The sequence below is a fragment of the Pteropus vampyrus genome, unplaced genomic scaffold (genome assembly GCF_000151845.1).
Source record: "Pteropus vampyrus isolate Shadow unplaced genomic scaffold, Pvam_2.0 Scaffold77, whole genome shotgun sequence".
Lineage (NCBI taxonomy): Eukaryota > Metazoa > Chordata > Mammalia > Chiroptera > Pteropodidae > Pteropus > Pteropus vampyrus.
The window spans coordinates 6,096,432-6,113,559 of record NW_011888858.1 but is presented as its reverse complement, the minus strand read 5'-3'; the positions used below and the strand labels follow the sequence as shown (position 1 = coordinate 6,113,559).

At 34.8% G+C, this 17,128-nt stretch overlaps 1 protein-coding gene across 1 annotated transcript in view; it reads right to left on the bottom strand.

Annotated features, from left to right (window-relative positions):
* FRYL (FRY like transcription coactivator) overlaps window positions 1-17,128 on the bottom strand; it is a 249,832-nt gene that overhangs the window by 208,995 nt on the left and 23,709 nt on the right. The window contains exon 2 of the mRNA XM_023532134.1: window positions 3,788-3,963. The gene's annotated coding sequence lies outside the window, so the exon portion shown is untranslated. The remainder of the gene's footprint in view (window positions 1-3,787; window positions 3,964-17,128) is intronic.

Genomic DNA, 17,128 nt, shown 5'->3' with positions numbered 1-17,128 from the left:
TTAAATAATTTAAGCATTAATAAGGTTAATGACCCTAACAAATTTTTTTTTAATCTAAATTGTTTAAATATAAAAGTTAGTAAGTCCAAGGAAGAAAGGAAGACTGTAATTGGTCAGTGCTGGAGAAGGCTAATATAACCAACTCATTTTTTTAAATTGGTAAGTCAAGGGAAACTATCAAGCTTTTATCCAACCTCTCCTACCATATAGTCACGTGCTGCTTAATGACAAGGATACATTCTGAGAAATGCATCGTTAGGCGATTTCATCACTGCGTGAACACAGCAGAGTGTACTCACACAAAGCTAGATGGTATAGCCCACTACACACCTAGGCTCTATGGTGTGGCCTACTGTTCCTAGGCTACAAGCCTGTACAGCATGTTCTACACAAAATAACATGAAATTAAATCAAGAGCAAGAGAAAATGATGCGATCAAGTGATGTATGAGGCTGCTGCCGGCGTAACAAAGCATACTGTTTTACGGCACACTTTTTATTATAAGAAGAGAGTACATTCTAAAATGAAAAAAGTATAGTAAATACATAGACCAGTAACATAGTTATTCGTTAACAAATATTACGTACTGTACACTATCTGTGTGCTATACTATACAACTAGCACCATAAACACATGAGCAACGTGTTGCACTACGATGTTTTAACATTTACATCATCACTAAGCAATAGGAATATTTCAGCTCCATCATAATCTTATAGGGCCACTGTGATATATGTGGTCCTTGGTTGACCAAAACATTGTTATGTGGTGTATGACCATACAAACTGTACCACAAGACAATAAGGAACAGTTTCTCTTTATAGAACATTCCCCCTCATATAAGAACAGTAAAGTTACAGTATTAAAATATCACTATCTTGCACCCTCTAATGATTTAATAGACCTAAAGCAGAGAGTCTATCATCTATTTTTGTAAATAAAGTTTTACTGAAATATAGCTATGCCCATTCATTTATATTTTGTCTAAGGCTCCTTTCTCAAATAAGGGCAAAGTTTAGTAGTTGCTGCAGAGGAGACCAGATGGCCCACAGAGCCTAAAATAACCACTACTTGCTCCCTTATAGAGAAAGTTTGCCAACCTCTCATCTACAAGCACTGAGCACAAATGGCAACTAATCAGAGACAAGCAGACGTGTCTGCACCAGAGACACACTTGCCAAAGACACAGACTTGCCAAAAGACTCAACCTGAATCCGAGCAAGTCTCTAGATCCAACTACCAATTAACAAGAAACATAAGATGAGTATGTTTAATCACCTCATAGTGATTAATGGTAACAGAAGTATTCCTATCTACAGGACAAAAACCTAATTTACATAACAAATTTTCAAAACAAAAAGGGGAGGTAGTTAAGGGGGAAACCTTAAGAGAAAAATCAACCAAGTGCAATGGGGGGAGGGCTTATCTAGATCCTGCTTCAATCCCGTCAACTGCTTTAAAAATGTATGAGAGAATCAGACTTAGCACCAACTGAATATTTGATTATATTGGAATTGCTGGTTTTTTAAGGGTGATAATGGTATCATGGTTACTTTTTTGTTTTTTAAGAAGGCCTTATACTTTAAGAATACATACTGAAATACAAAGAAATTATATGTCTAAGATTTCCTTTAAAATAATACAGGAGTGAGAGAGCAGTTGGTGAGAGATAGACAATTTGGCCATGACTTAAAAATTATTCAATCTGAGTGATAAACACAAGGGAGTTCATTATACAAGTCTATTTACTTTTGTATTTGCTTTAAATTTTCCATAAAAAAAAATTAAAATAAGACAAAAGACTTCTTCTTCGGACACAAGAAAAAAATCCAAAGCAAAAGAATAGATCAGGAAGTATGCCAGATAGCCCTAAAAAGGCAACCTGACAGTGACAAGACATGTGGTCTTCAGAAGGAAGAGTAAAAAGCCAACTCTGAAAAGAACTACTTTAGAGATCGAGTAAATGATTGCTGAGTAGATTCAAACTACTTTTCCAACTGCATCAAGCAGCTAGAACTAAACAAAAAGAATGTAGATGACAAATTTACAGGTTTGAGATTTGGTAAAACAGGTTCCTCGGGATTTTAAAATGGCAAGAGAATGTAAGATGCTGCTGCAAGAATGATCATGGGTTTGGGTCAACAGAGAGATAATGAGGCTAAGAAATAACTAACTTGATTAGAAAAACAAGAAAATGCCAAGAAACTGCAAGTCATAACTACGACAAAGAACAGAATCGAAAAGTGTGACATGATAGAGGGTTATGATCATGACAAGAAACTTTCCAAGACCTCAGAATAGGAGGTACTCCAGGTGGTGATGAGATCTAAGGCAAGAAGTGATGGCTGTGAGTAGCACACAGAATTTTGAGCTCCAGTCTTAGTCAACTAATGTCAACTAATGCTGGTTTACTAATTGGTTCTAGCTACCTGCCTAACTCATTTCAGAAGGTATCTATATGTTTTAAAAGGGTCCCATGACTAGAACCACTGGTTAAGATGTAATGATCCTGGAAAATTACTAAGGTGAAAATGATGGATGCAAGACAGGTCAAGGAAGCATGATTAGAGTCATTAATATGATATGAGAGACAGTAAACGTCTGAGTCAAACGAAAGATAATTCTAGAGGTCAAAAGAGAAGGATGAGAATGTGAAGAGAAAATGGTTCAAAAGAAAATGGTTAATGGAAAAATGTTCTGATAGTGAAGATCTTATTCTAACTCCACAATTCAGAGAAAATTGCCTAAAAATATCTCTACCAGATAAGTTAGGAAAGAAAAAGTATCCTTGAAAAAAACAAAAATCTATCAATTTGTTCGTTATAATCATAAAGTGTTAGGTGTGTGACAGCACCAAGAAACTATAAATCATTTAGTTAATTCACTCATCTCATAGGTGAGAAAACCAGTTCTACTAAGGTTAATTAACTTGTACTCAAAAACGCAATGCAATTAATGATTAGAAGTAAAGCTAAAACGTACACCATTCTTCACTCGACCTCCCTGCCTTGCATCTTCATCTAACACCATGGTTTCCATTTGGTGACTTACTTCCTCATAATGCCAAATAGAAGGCATTTGGTAAATATCTGTTGACTGACACTCAAAATGCGTGTAAATAGAAGGCATTTGGTAAATATTTGTTGACTGACACTCAAAATGAGCCTACTTCAATAATTTTATTTTACAGGTCTCTAATTTCAGCAATTTGTTATGCTCAATTTTACTCCTTTCTCTCCCCACCCCCAAAATGTGTTGAGCAAATCTCAAAGATGATCAAAAACATGTTGGCTAACTAGCATCTATGATTCAAAAAAATGTTAGAATATGAAAAGGCACACACTGCCATGCTATGAAAAGAGCTGGCATTACACACCTCTCTTACCATCTCCATAAATGTATACATAACTTACAACTGCTAGAAAATTAAAAGGATGTTCTTGACCCAATGTACTCAAATACCTAAATAGATAAAAAAAAAAAAAAGAGATAGTAACAGAAAAAACCACCTCAGCCTTACAATAAGGAATTATAGAGTATATAAAGTACACACACATAAAGTTTCTTCTTTATAATTGCACATTCTACTGAACCCAGAATATGGAAAGAATGTTTTGAAGCCTCCAAAAACCTGTTACTGCTATTTTTAGATATGATTTCTTTTAAAGTAGCAAAAAGAAAAGGTACTACTCATATGTAAAAATAAAGGAAAGCATAAAAATGGGGACAGCAATCAAAAAATTGTTCTACAAATTTCTATTATTTTTTTAAAAGTACATATCCTTACCACTTAGAAAGGGTTGTTGAGGCACAGAGTTTGTAGAAAAGACACCAAGTTTGGAAAGGATCCATCTAGAAGCTTTTTCAATCTGGAGCTTGTACTTTATAGGCACGCAAATGGGCACACCGGTGCAAAGCAGTAGTGATTCACCATGTACGAAGCAGAATATGGAATGATAAAATCTGGAAGATCAAAAAAAAAAAAAAAGAGAGAGAGAGAGAGAGGGAGAGAAAAGCAAGAAATACGGTTGGTTATTAGCAACAGCCATGTTTAAAACAAAAGTTGTAACATTTTAGCAGTTTTCATATATCATTATTAAAATTAGCTTTTATAATTGCGAATGTGGCCAAGAAGAACTTATTTATCAAAATAAAATCTCAACGGAAAGAATCTATCTGGAGAGAAAACAAAAAGAGAATTAGTCTTTTAAAAAAGGTTCTAATTTGAATATGTTTTTCATCAACCATAACATCTTTCTCAAGTGTATTTTGAATTTCCTCACCATCTAAACATAATTATGTTTCTTGGTGACACAAGGGCCATCACATAAGAGTGGTTACATAGTACTTAAGGACATACACATTATGAGACTGACTGTAGAATTACCTAGAACTGATCCTAAGAAATAAGCACTTCTCACTGCCGGTGGCAGTGGCACTATCTATAAAATTAAGAATGAACTTCTTCTTTGACTCAACATTCCTCTTTCTAGGACATTCTTCTACAGATATATAGTAACTGCACACTCACAAAATTATTGTAGGATTATTTGTAAAAGTGAAACACTGAAAACAACCAAAGAGGATTGGTAAAAGAAGGAATATTGTACAGCTATAAAAATGAATAAGAAAGCACTTTGTGTTCTTCTATGAAAAGATCACCAGAAAATATTAAATAAGCAAGGTACAGAATAATATATAAGTAGCATGCTACACTCTATATTTTAAAAAGGGGGGTGGGTGGGAGAGGGAAGTAAGAATATTCTTAATTGTTAATCTCTGTAAAAAAGCACTACAAAGATACATAAGAAATTGGTAACAATGGTTACCTATAAAGGGCAGTAAGGAAACATGAACAGGAGTTAAGACTTCTCAACGTATCATTTTAACTTCTGATACATGTAAATGTTCAAACAAAATTAAATTTAAGACAATTCTCTCAAATAAGCTTGACTTTTATTTTTCATTCCTTTTTCATAAAAACATGAGCTATTATTATACGATAACAAGGCTAGTGTCCTGGAAAAATCAAATGGTAAATTATTTTCTCGTCCATTAAAAACCATTTTCTTTCCTACCGGTAGCGATTCAACATACATGCAGTGCCTATTACATCTTCTATGTACTAGCACTATACACATCAGTGAACAAAACTGGAAAATCTCAGCTCTAGTGACCTTAAAACTCAACTGTTATCATTTAACTCACCGCTAGTGAAGGTACAATAAGGCATAAATATATATTGCTAGAAGAAATTTATATTTGACAACCATCCTGAAAAGCAATTTGTCAATATGTAACAAGAACCTTTAAAATACTCATAGCTATTTACCCGGTAATTATACTCAAAATGCAGACAGAATTTTATATTCAAATGTTTTCTACAACATTATTTATAAAGAAAAACTGTAAGAAATCTAAATGTCCAAAACTAGAAAACAGTTAACCATGTTATGATTTACTCAACGGCTGGAATACTATACTACAATTAACCTAGATGTAATTTCTAGTTAAACATGGTGTATTAATCACAAATCCCTCCCCAGACTCCTCTGAACTAACTGTGAATCTGAAATAAATAAATAAATAAGAAGAACACAAAAGCAAAGAGAACAGAAAAAAAGAGCAAGACTCAAAATCACATATAATTTCAGTCATTTTTTTAAATTACATTAAAACATAGAGAAAAAAGCAACAATATTATTTCTAAATTTTTGACTTAAATTGATTCTTTTTCTTTTATGCTTTTCTATATTTTCTCAATATAGAAAAATCTCCAAAGGGCACTTATTACTGTTATAGTCAGAAAAATAAAATCACTTTACAAACATATATACACACACACACACGCATGGTCAGATAGCTAAAATCAAAAAGTCAGATAATAAGTGCTGACGAGTGTTTGACTGGAATCTTCACACACTGCTGTTGGAAATATAAAACGGTACAGCCACTTTGGACGACAGTCTGGCAGTTCTTCAAAAGTTAAACATGACCCAGTAATTCCACTCTCAAGTACATACCAACAGAAATTAAAAAATGCATCCATGCAAAAATATGTATACAAATGCTCAAAGTAGCACTCTTTGTAACAGCCGAAAGCAGCAACAACACAAATGTCATCAACTGATAAATGGATAAAGTATGGTATATCCATCCAATGGAATATTATTCTTCCATAAAAAGCAGTGAAGTACTGATAAAAGCTACAACATAGATGAATTTGAACATTATGCTAAGTGAAATAAGCCAATAACAAAAGGCCATATATACAGAATTCCATTTGCATGAAATGTCTAGCACAGACAAATCTATAGAGAGAAAACCAATTAGTGGTTGACCAGTGCCAGGGGAGAGGAGATAGGGAATGAGTGCTAATGGGTACAGGGTTTCTTTGGGGGATGATGAAAATGTTCTAAAATTGACTATGGTGATAGTTGCACAATTCTGTGAACTGTGAACTTCAAACTGTAGATTTAAATTGGCAATCTGCATGGTGTGTGAAATTTAGCTCAATAAAGCTGCTACATTGAAAAACATATATAAATATAGTTTATAATTACTTCTTCAACACTAACCAATATATTACATATTATTCTTTATCACCTTGCAACACTACATATGGGGAAAGCATTAGATTCAAGATAAAACCAGACTCTTGCCAAATCTAAAACCATGGACAAGCCACGACTTCAATTTCCTTTGTGGGGAGGGGAAATCCTCTCTGGTATATATCTCATTTTTCTCAACAACTCAGTTGTACGCCTACCAAGAAGAAATTTATTTGTTCCAAAATCTGTTTATTCCAGTTACGGTTATAATAATTATGTAATTTAGTTACATATTACATCCAAGATGAGCACAAAAAGAAAACTGTCTTTGAAAATTAAACTGTCTGATTTGAAAAAAGTCAAATCGCCTCTGCTATATGTAAGACTGATGATATATAAACATTTATATATTTAAATATATGTAAATATATAAATATTTATATATTTAAGGTGTATATCTTTCTTAGGATTCCTCATTTTAAACAAATGTTCTGTTTAATCAACCCAACTACTGGTTGATTATGCAACCAATATTGTATAAGAGAGACTACCCTATATAAGTTATTCGTATTAAAGACTAACGTTAAGTACACTACTTTTACTATTATCCTATCTCACACTGTAAAGAGTGATGGTTGACCCTACTGAATTCCATCTTATAGCGGTTGAAACTTTTCTACCCTTCAAGTTCCCAGGCCCACCACAGGCCCTTACTCTCTACAGATACCCTCGTCTCTTAAACTGAAAGAGGATGCCCAATGTAAACTCTTCGAATTCAGCTCAAGGCTGCTAAAGTCCCTCCTTCCTGGGCTCCTAAGCATTCTGAATCCTCCTTTTTCAAAGTTAAACCTACATCTAACCTGTATATTCAGATGACCATTAAGAAAAAAAAAATCTAACACTTGTGAACCACAGATTCCTCTTTACTTCCTCTTATCATGTTTGTCTTATCACACATCTACTTTCTCACCTATAAAGTTGTTCTCAATTACCAGTCATCTGCATTCTGACCCTAAGCACTGCAATACTAACACACTCTTCCTAGAAATGACTTCAAAAGAATTCTAAGTAATCATTCTAACTGCTCTCTGACCTCTCTCTCTCTGTCTGTCTGTCTCTCTGTCTCTCTCTCTCTGTCTCTGTCTCTCTCACTACTCGGATGAACCCCAGACATTGCTGCCAAATGCACCTTCCTAATGTACAACTCTGATCGCAAAACTCCCTGTGTCTTGATAATTCACTGGTACTCCCAATGCCTACAGAATAAAGTCTAGAAACTCATTAGCCTCCAAGTCAAGGTCCTAATAAGAGAGAATAAACTGCTAGCCCACTTCCCTAACGTTTGCTAACTACAGTCAGGCTAAACTCTGCTCTGTACAAACACATCCCATTCACTCCTACACCCAGATCTTTCTTCCATCTGGAATATCCTCTCTTTGTTTCTATGCACTGAAATTCCTCTAAAATCATTTTTAAAGTAGAAAACCATTTATCCAGAGCCTTGGATTTCTCAACTGTAACACCTTCAAGGGCTGTTAATAAAGATAATAAAATGTTAGAAGTATTATATATATTACTAAATATAAACTTAGAAAAATAGCCAGCAGATTTCACTCGACAAATGTCATTACTGTTGCTCCTTCAACACAATGAGTGCTCAAAACATAGTTTTTAAATTGACATACAATGTCTTTTCCAGCCATACTATACTCTTTGCTCTAAGAGCAACAGTTTAAGGTGTGACACCTCTGTGAAGTTATGATGAAAACTTCTGATAATCAATAATTTGTAATTTATGGTACTCTCACACAGATTCATGATGTAAGAACAGGAACCCACTATTTCATGATTTGGTCAAGAACAACTCGATTTGTAATCATTTCATATGAATGCAGGTCAAGACATTATGCCATACACCTTAACCTTATATCGCACTGTATGTCAATTACATCTCAATAAAATGGAAAGGAAAAAAAGAACACCTTGATTCACTAATATCTACCAAAAATGGGGAGGGAGGGCAAGCCTTCTCAAAATAGACTGACTAGTTTTATCATTTACTTTTTTAAAAAATTGTGGTAAAATACACATAACATATAATTTACCATCATAACCCTTTTTGAGTATACAGTTCAGTGGCATTAAGTATGTTCACACTGTTATCACACAAACATCAGACTCTCCATCTGCAGAACACTTCACCTTGCAAAACTGAAACTGTACTTATTAAACAATAATTCCATTTCTGCCCCATCCCAAACCCATTGCAACAAGCATTCTATTTTGTTTCTGTGAGTTTGACTATTCTAGGTAACTCATATAAGTGGCTTTTGTCCTTCTGTGACTGGCTTATTTCACTACACATAATGTCCCTCAAGTTTCATTCATGTTATCATTTACTTTCTCTACAAGAACTTCAAAACCACACAAAGCACATGTTTTAAACATATTCTAGTTCAAACTCATGATTTAAACATACTCTATATTACATGACACTACTCTTAAGATTTGGATGACTCAATTTACAGAAAGAAATCCAGTGTGATACCAGGTATTCTGCTAGGTGCATTACACATACAATTAAGTCCGTACAACTCTAAGGAAGTAGGTTATTATTATTCCCAGTTAGTAAGTGAAGAAAAAAGGAGTTCAGAGGATCACTCAATATCAGGTAGGCCTGCCATGTCACTTTCCTTTTTCCAGTTTGTTTTCATCATAGAACTTATCACTATCTGGCATACACACATATATGCATACATTTATTTATTTCCTTATACACAAATTATATGTAGACCAAAAAAAGTTGAGAATCACTACATTAGTGAAATGGTCATATTTATACAACAAAGTTGTATCTATGATACAACACAGCTTAGAATTTAAACAGTCTCCGGCTTTTCTGAGATGCTTGTCCATATGTACATTTCTTAGATACTCAAAAATTGGAAGACTTTTATTACATATCTAGAAATTAAGAACTAAATACCTAACTTTAACTTAAATTAAGTTTTTTTCATAATTTCAATTACAGCAAATATCTCTAACATTAGAATTTAAAATGTTACGAAGAGAAATCAGATTTTTGAAGGGCTCTCACTAAATAAACCCTGACTTGTAACAGAAGTCTACATTTCTCATTAACTTATTGTTTGCACAAAATAATTTCTTTTGATTACAGTATAAAATGTTACTCACAAAAGGACTACTGTGTTCACAAAATAATTTTATCTTCACTGATGTAACAAGAAGTCAGTGGTTTCCTTTTTGTGGTAAACAATGGCCCTGGGAAACATTCCCGTTAAATGTCTTTTACATTTTTTTACACACAATTGGTTCAAATTCCTAATAATCACCATTTATCAGAAATATGAAAGATAAAAATCTATCAAGATACACAATAAAACTAAGCAAGCCAAAAGGAGAAAAATAAAAGAAAATTACAAAGGCTCCCTGAAGGGGGGTGGGGGTGGAGAAGACTTCCGACTCAACATCAACTACCTCCAAAATACTATTTAAAACTGAGACTATCAGTTTCAAGATGACAAAAATCCTCAAATCTTTTTTCTCCATTCCTAAGAGATCATGACCATCAGCATACAAACATAAAATGATCACCCACCTTAAAGATAAAAAAGAGCCCTCCTGTGAGATTGTGATTTATAACAATATATATTTGGTCTTTGTCCCATTTCTGGCACAGAACTCCTAAAACCCTTGAAATTTCCTAAGTGATTTGAGCCAAAAGTATCTTTTGCGTTAATGAGGTGACTTTTGGACAGAACCTAAGGATGGGGCTGGCTGCCAGGAAAACCAACCTTGTGACTTAGAGGGTTGAAATTTTCAGTCACAACCCTATGATGAGGGGGTTGGAGCTGGAGGTTGAATCAAATGCCAATGACCAATGATATAATCAATCATGCCTATGTAATGAAGCCTCCATAAAAACCCAAAAGAACAGGTTTGAAGAGTTTCCGTGTTGGTGAATGCAGGAAGAGTGGTGTGCTCTGCACTCATTCCCCAGACTTCCCCTATGCATCTCTAACATCTGGCTATTCCTGAGTTATAGCCTTTCATAATAAACTGACACTCTAGGTGAGTAAAATGTTTCTTCCAGTTCTGTGAGCCACTCTAGCAAATTAATTTAACCTAAGGAGGGGGTTTGTTGGAACTTCCCATGTTTCGTCAGTAGGTCAGAAGCACAGGTAACAACTTGGGTTTGTGACTGTTCTTTGAACAGGGGTAGGGAGGTGGGGACAGTCTTATAGGACTCACCCCTTATGTAACCTGCGAGATCTGATGCTATCGCCAGGTAATGTCAGAATTGAGTTAAACTGTAGGACACCCAGCTGGTGTCTGCGAATTGCTTGGTGGTGTGGAGAAGAAAAGAGGGAAAAAAAAAAAAAACGCCACACATGCCAGACTTGGTGACCAGAACTTCTATCTCCCTTGACTGCAAAACCAGTGTCAGTGACTGCCCCGTTTCTCTGCTCTCCTTTATAATAAAAGTCCTCTCAACACAGTTGTCTCTATTCAGTATGTTACTAACTTTCCTTCATCCCATTCTCTCTTCTATCCAAACTTCAAGGCTTTCTACCACCACCACTCTGCAAAACCTCTTGTTAATGTCACTACCGACCTACCTCTACACTGCACGAAATCCAAAGGTCAAAATCAGTCCTCATCCTCGTTGACACTACAGCAACATATCTCCTCCTCCTTTCTGAAAGACCTCCTTCACTTGGACCAGTGCCACGCTTCTGGTTTCCTTCCTCTTCCTCATGAGCTGCTCTTTCTCTGCCTCCTTCCCAACTCTAAATGTTCAGGAGCCCAGAGTCAGTCTTTGGCCCTCTCCTCTGCTGACCTTACCTCTAAGTGACCTACAGTCTCAAGGCCTAAAATCCAAATTTGGAATTTGTCAAGATATAGATGGTATCTCTAGCCCAGGCCACTCTCTCCTGAGCACTAATGTCACAAATTCAACTATCCAATGGGACATCTAATAGAATCTCAAACTCAAGTCTTAATAGATCCCCCTAAATCTTCACCTATCCCCAGCACTGCACCTCAGTAAATAATACCATCACTCTTCTAGTTGCTCAGGCTAAAAACTGGCAGTCACTTTTATTCCTTTCTTTACAACACACCCTCACATCTAGTCCATCGACAAGTTCTGTCAACCCTATTTTCAAAATACTAAATCTGACCAATTCTCTCCCATTCACTGCTACCACCCTAGTCAGGGCCATCATCATCTCTGGCCCAAACAATTAAAGTAGCGCTTAATCTACTCATTCCCCAACTCCCCAAAAAGCAACCAGATGATTGTTTTAGAATATAAACTTATTCATTACCCCCACGCTCAAAAATCCTCCAGTAGTTTCCCATCAAATGCAGAAAAATACCCATGGCCTCTCTAACCTTTTCTTTCCTTTATTCTGGCCACGTCAACGTTCCTGTTATTCTTCAATACCCGAAGCTTATTTCCAAAATGGGGAAGGGGGGACCATGCACTTGTAATCCCTCTGCTTGGAAGATTCTTTGCCTTGAGCATGATTTGTTCCCCCCATTCAGATGATGACAAATGGTGTCTCCCCCAAAAGGCCCTCCCCACCACCCTATATGAAACAATCGCACTCTACAGCCAAACTTGATTTTTCATCCTAGAGTTTATCATCCAATATTTGTTTAATTTTGCCTACCCAATTAAAAAGCAAGCTCCAGGAGGTCAGAGACTGTCTTGTTTACATTTATAATCCCCGGCACCATTTACTGACTCACAGGCACACAATAAACATTTGTTGGTTAAATAACTGATGCCGATAATAATAATATGCACTAAAAAAAACAAAATATAGGTTTTTAAACATTTTATTCAACAAAATTAATATTAACTTCATAAATTTCCATTTCACAACTGTTAGAGGAGATTAGAATATAGAATAACACAGGAAAAGAGGTGAACTTCTTGTCTTCAACAAATAAATCCAATATATTTATATACCCTTAAACCCACTTTGATATATAACCTAATGTTTCCAGAAAACAACGGGTTTTAAACTGTTCCCTTTCTTCCTTGCTAATATCTGAATCAACCCTCACCCAAACAATCAAACAATCGTAAAAGGAGGAACAATACTCAGATGACAACCTAAAAATACATATTTGACTAACTCCCTGTTCCAATATCCCCTGAGATGACTTAATCGACACAAAAGGAAAAGCTCAAGCAACATTAGAAATTTGAAAGGGGTATCACCCCACACCTGAAATTGTTTCCACAAAGATATTTTAAGGTAATAATAATGGGAAAGGAGAAGCAACTTGTCCTTATATCAACCCTGTCTGCTCTGAGAGCCTGCTTGCCAGTCCATTCCACTTAGCTGAACCCCAGAAGAAAATGGCCCCTGCTCAGTGCCTCTCCATCATCTTTCCCAGGCTATATATACTAACTACTATACACTAACTAAAATCTTCAACAGACTCGGACTACCCCTTGAGAGAAGGGGAAGAGAAAATGAAATATGCCAGGCTGCTATTTATCAACACTGAACAATGTGTAAACAAAAAACTCTACAGTATTAAGAAAACTGGCAGACACTGAGGACTGATCAAAATTTTCTGAATTCGAAGGATAATGATCTCGGCAAACTTATAAACAAAGGTGTGAAAGGCAAAACCATTTCCTTTTCTAAGATATTCACTCTTTTTGGGGGTTTGGGGGACCTGGAGTGGTAGTCAGGCTTACCAAAGGAGCCCAAAATCACCTAGTCAAAATAAATAAATAAATAAAGATATAAAGGATGTTAACAACATTACACAGTTTCCATTTCCTTTGGGGCATAATGGAAGATTATACCTTCTACCTCCTTAAGTTAGGCATGGTCATGTGATTTGTTGTGGCCAATAAAATGTGAGTAGAAGTGATATACACACACACACACACACACACACACACACACACACATACATACATACATACACTTCCAATGAAAGTATTTAACAACTGGGGCTCAACTCTGTACCTCTCTCTCCCATTATCTCAGCAATCATGGAGGCAGATGTTGATATGGAACTGCAATGCTAAGCTTGTACAGAGAAGGCAATGTGCCTCAAAGGCATGGACGTGAGAAATAAATATTTGTGTTTTAAGCACTCATAATTTGGGGATTGCTTTTATTGTAGCATAAACTAACCTAATTAGTATCTGAAAAGTCCATTAAAATTGATTAAAATTCAACAAATCCAGAAAATCTGATGAAAGGAAAAGAGTTTCAGAAATAGAAAAACACAGAAATATAATCTCATAATGAGAAATGGATTATAACCATAGAAATAGAAGAATTTAGTAGACTATGGCTTCACAAGCTAATTTCCTCTAGGGGAGAAAGAGTAGACCAAGAAGCACTTGTGAAGCTCACAGTCTGGAGGCACAGACAGGCTCACTAAAGGACTGAAACCTAATCACAGGACCAAGAACACTTCCTCTCCCCACCTGCTCTGCCCCACACCACACCATACCACAACACTGAAGACTTATTTACAGCAGTTCCTTTTGCTCAAAATCCGGCTATTTAGAAAAAAAATTACAGTGTATAGTAAAAGGCAAAAAAAAAAAAAAATAGTTTGAAGAGACAAAGAAAGCATCAGAATCAGACTGAAATATGGCGGGAATGTTGGCATCATCAGAGATTTCAAATATATGCTAAGGGTGCCAATGGATAAGATAGACAATATGCAGGAAAAGATGGGAAATGTAAATAGAAAGATGGAAAGTCTAAGAAAGAACTAAAAGGAACACCAGAAATCAAAAACACTGTAATAGAAATGAAGAATGCCTTTGATGAGCTTATCACAGCTGAATATCTCAACAGAAACCTGAAAAGAAATAGAAGAGTGAAAAGCAAAGAGAAAAAAAAGACAAAAAAAAATAGAACAGAATATCCAAGAACTGTGGGACTATTACAAAAGCTGTAACATATACTTAGCGGAAGAACCACAAGAAAAGAAAAGAACGGAAGAAATACCTAAAGCAAAACTGAATGAGAATTTTCTCAAATTAATATCAGATTCAAAACCACAGGTCCAGGAAGCTCAGAGAACACCAAGCAGGATAAATGCCAAAGCCAATAATAATAATAACAAAACTACAACCAGGCATATCATACTCAAACTACAGAAAATCAAAGATAAAGAAAAAAAAATCCTGAAAGAAGCTAAAGAGAGAAAAAACACCTTATCTATAGAGGAACAAAGATAAGATTTATATCTAACTTCTCAGAAACTATGCAAGCAAGAGGAGAATGGAATGAAATATTTACAATGTTGAGAAATTATCCTTCGAAAGTGACGAAGTAACAATTTTCTCAAATCAAAACTAAGGGAATTTGTTGCCAATAGACCTGTTAATCCACACAAAGAAAGGAAGAGCACTGAAGAAGAAATAAGAGTAGGTAAAAACTTTCATTTCTTTTATTCTTAATTGGTCTGACAGATTAACAGTTCAAATTATAGAAAAAATGTACATATGCTTATGTGTGTGTGATATATATATATATATATGTTCATGTATCCTTATATATAAGTGAAATGAATGGCAGCAATGATATACAATGACAGGAAAAAGGAGAATTAGAATTATTTTATTATAAAGTAATCACATTACCCAAGAAATAGCATGGTATTATTTAAACGCGAACTTGGATTAATTGTAAATGTATATTGCAAACTCTAGGGCAATGACTAAGGAGAGAAAATAATTACATAAAATGCTCAAATTAAAAACATTTGATTAAAAGGCAGAAGAAATATATAAGACAAAAAAAGGAACAAAGAACAAAGGTAACAAATAGAAAACAGTAACGAATATGGTAGATATTAATGAATCTGAACATCAGTGGTCTAAAAAGACAAGGATCAAAAAGCAAGGCAGATCGTCTATAAGAAACTCACTTTAAATATATAAAGACACATAGATTAAAAGTAACTGAATGGAGAAAAATATACCATGCTAACGCTAATCAAAAGAAAAATGGGGTAGCTATATTAATTTCACACAGAGCAGACTTAAAAGCAAGGAGTTATTAAGAATAAAGAGGAGCATTACATAATGATAAAAGAGTCAATTCTCCAAGACATAACAATCCCCAATGTGTATATGCCTAACAACAGAGCATCAAAATACATGAGACAAAAACTGACAGAACTGCAAGGAGAAACAGATGAATCCACTGTTATAGTTGGAGACATCAACACCTCGCTATCAGAAATGGGCAGATTCAGCTGGCAGAAAATCAATAAGGACATAGTTGAACTCTACAACACCATTGATCAGCTGGATATAATTGACATCCCTAGAGTTCTTCATTCAACAAGAACAGAATAAACATTCGTCTCATGCTCACATGGAACATTCACCAAAACAGACCATATTCTGGGCCATAAAATACACCTTAACAAATTTTAAAAAATAGAAATCATACAATTTCTGCTCTCAGATCACAATGGAATGAAACTAGAATTCAATGACAGAAAGATAATTGGAAAATCACAAAATCCTTGGAGATTTAACAACATGCTTCTAAATAACACATGGTCAAAGAATTCTCAAGAAAAATTTAAAAATATTTTAAACTGAATGAAAATGAAAACACTATTTAAAATTTGTGGGATGCAGCAAAAGCAGTGCTTAGTGGAAATTTGTAGCATTGAACGCACATATTAGAAAAGAAGAAAGATCTATAATCAATAATCTAAGTTTCCACTGTAGGAAACTAGAAAAAGAAGAACAAATTAAATCCAAAATAAGCAGAAGAAAAATAAGAAGCAGAACAGAAATCTATGAAATTGAAAACATGAGACCAATAGAGAAAAATCAATGAAACCAACAAAAAGTGAGAGGACACAAAATTACTAATATCAAAAATGAAAGAGGGGACATCACTACAGATCGCATGAACATTAAAAGAATAAAGGAACATTATGAACAAATATATGTTCACAAATCTGATGGCCTAAATGAAATGAACTAATTCTTTGAAAGACACAATCTGTCAAAACTCACACAAAAAATACATAATCTGAATAGGCGCATATCTATTTTTTGGTTGACTCAATAATTAATAACCTTCTAAAACTGAAAGCACAAGTGACAGATGGGTTCACTGGTGAATTCTACCTAATATATATGGAAGAAACTGTATCAATTCTCTACAATATAACTTTCAGAGAATAGAAGCAGAGGGAATACTTTCTATTTCCATGAGGCCGGCATTACCCTAATACCAAACCCAAACAAAGACATTATAAGAAAACTACACACACCAATATCATCCATCAACACAGATGTAAAAATCCTCAATAAAATACTAGCAAATTAAATCCAATAATGTATTTAAAAAATTATACAACATGACCAACTGGGATTTATCTCAGGCATGCAAGAATGGGTCAACATTTGAAAATCAATTAATGTAATCCATCTCATTGACACTCTAAAAAATAAAAATTACATGATATATCAATAGATGCAGAAAAAGTATCTGACAAAATACAACACCCATTCATAATAAAAACTCTCA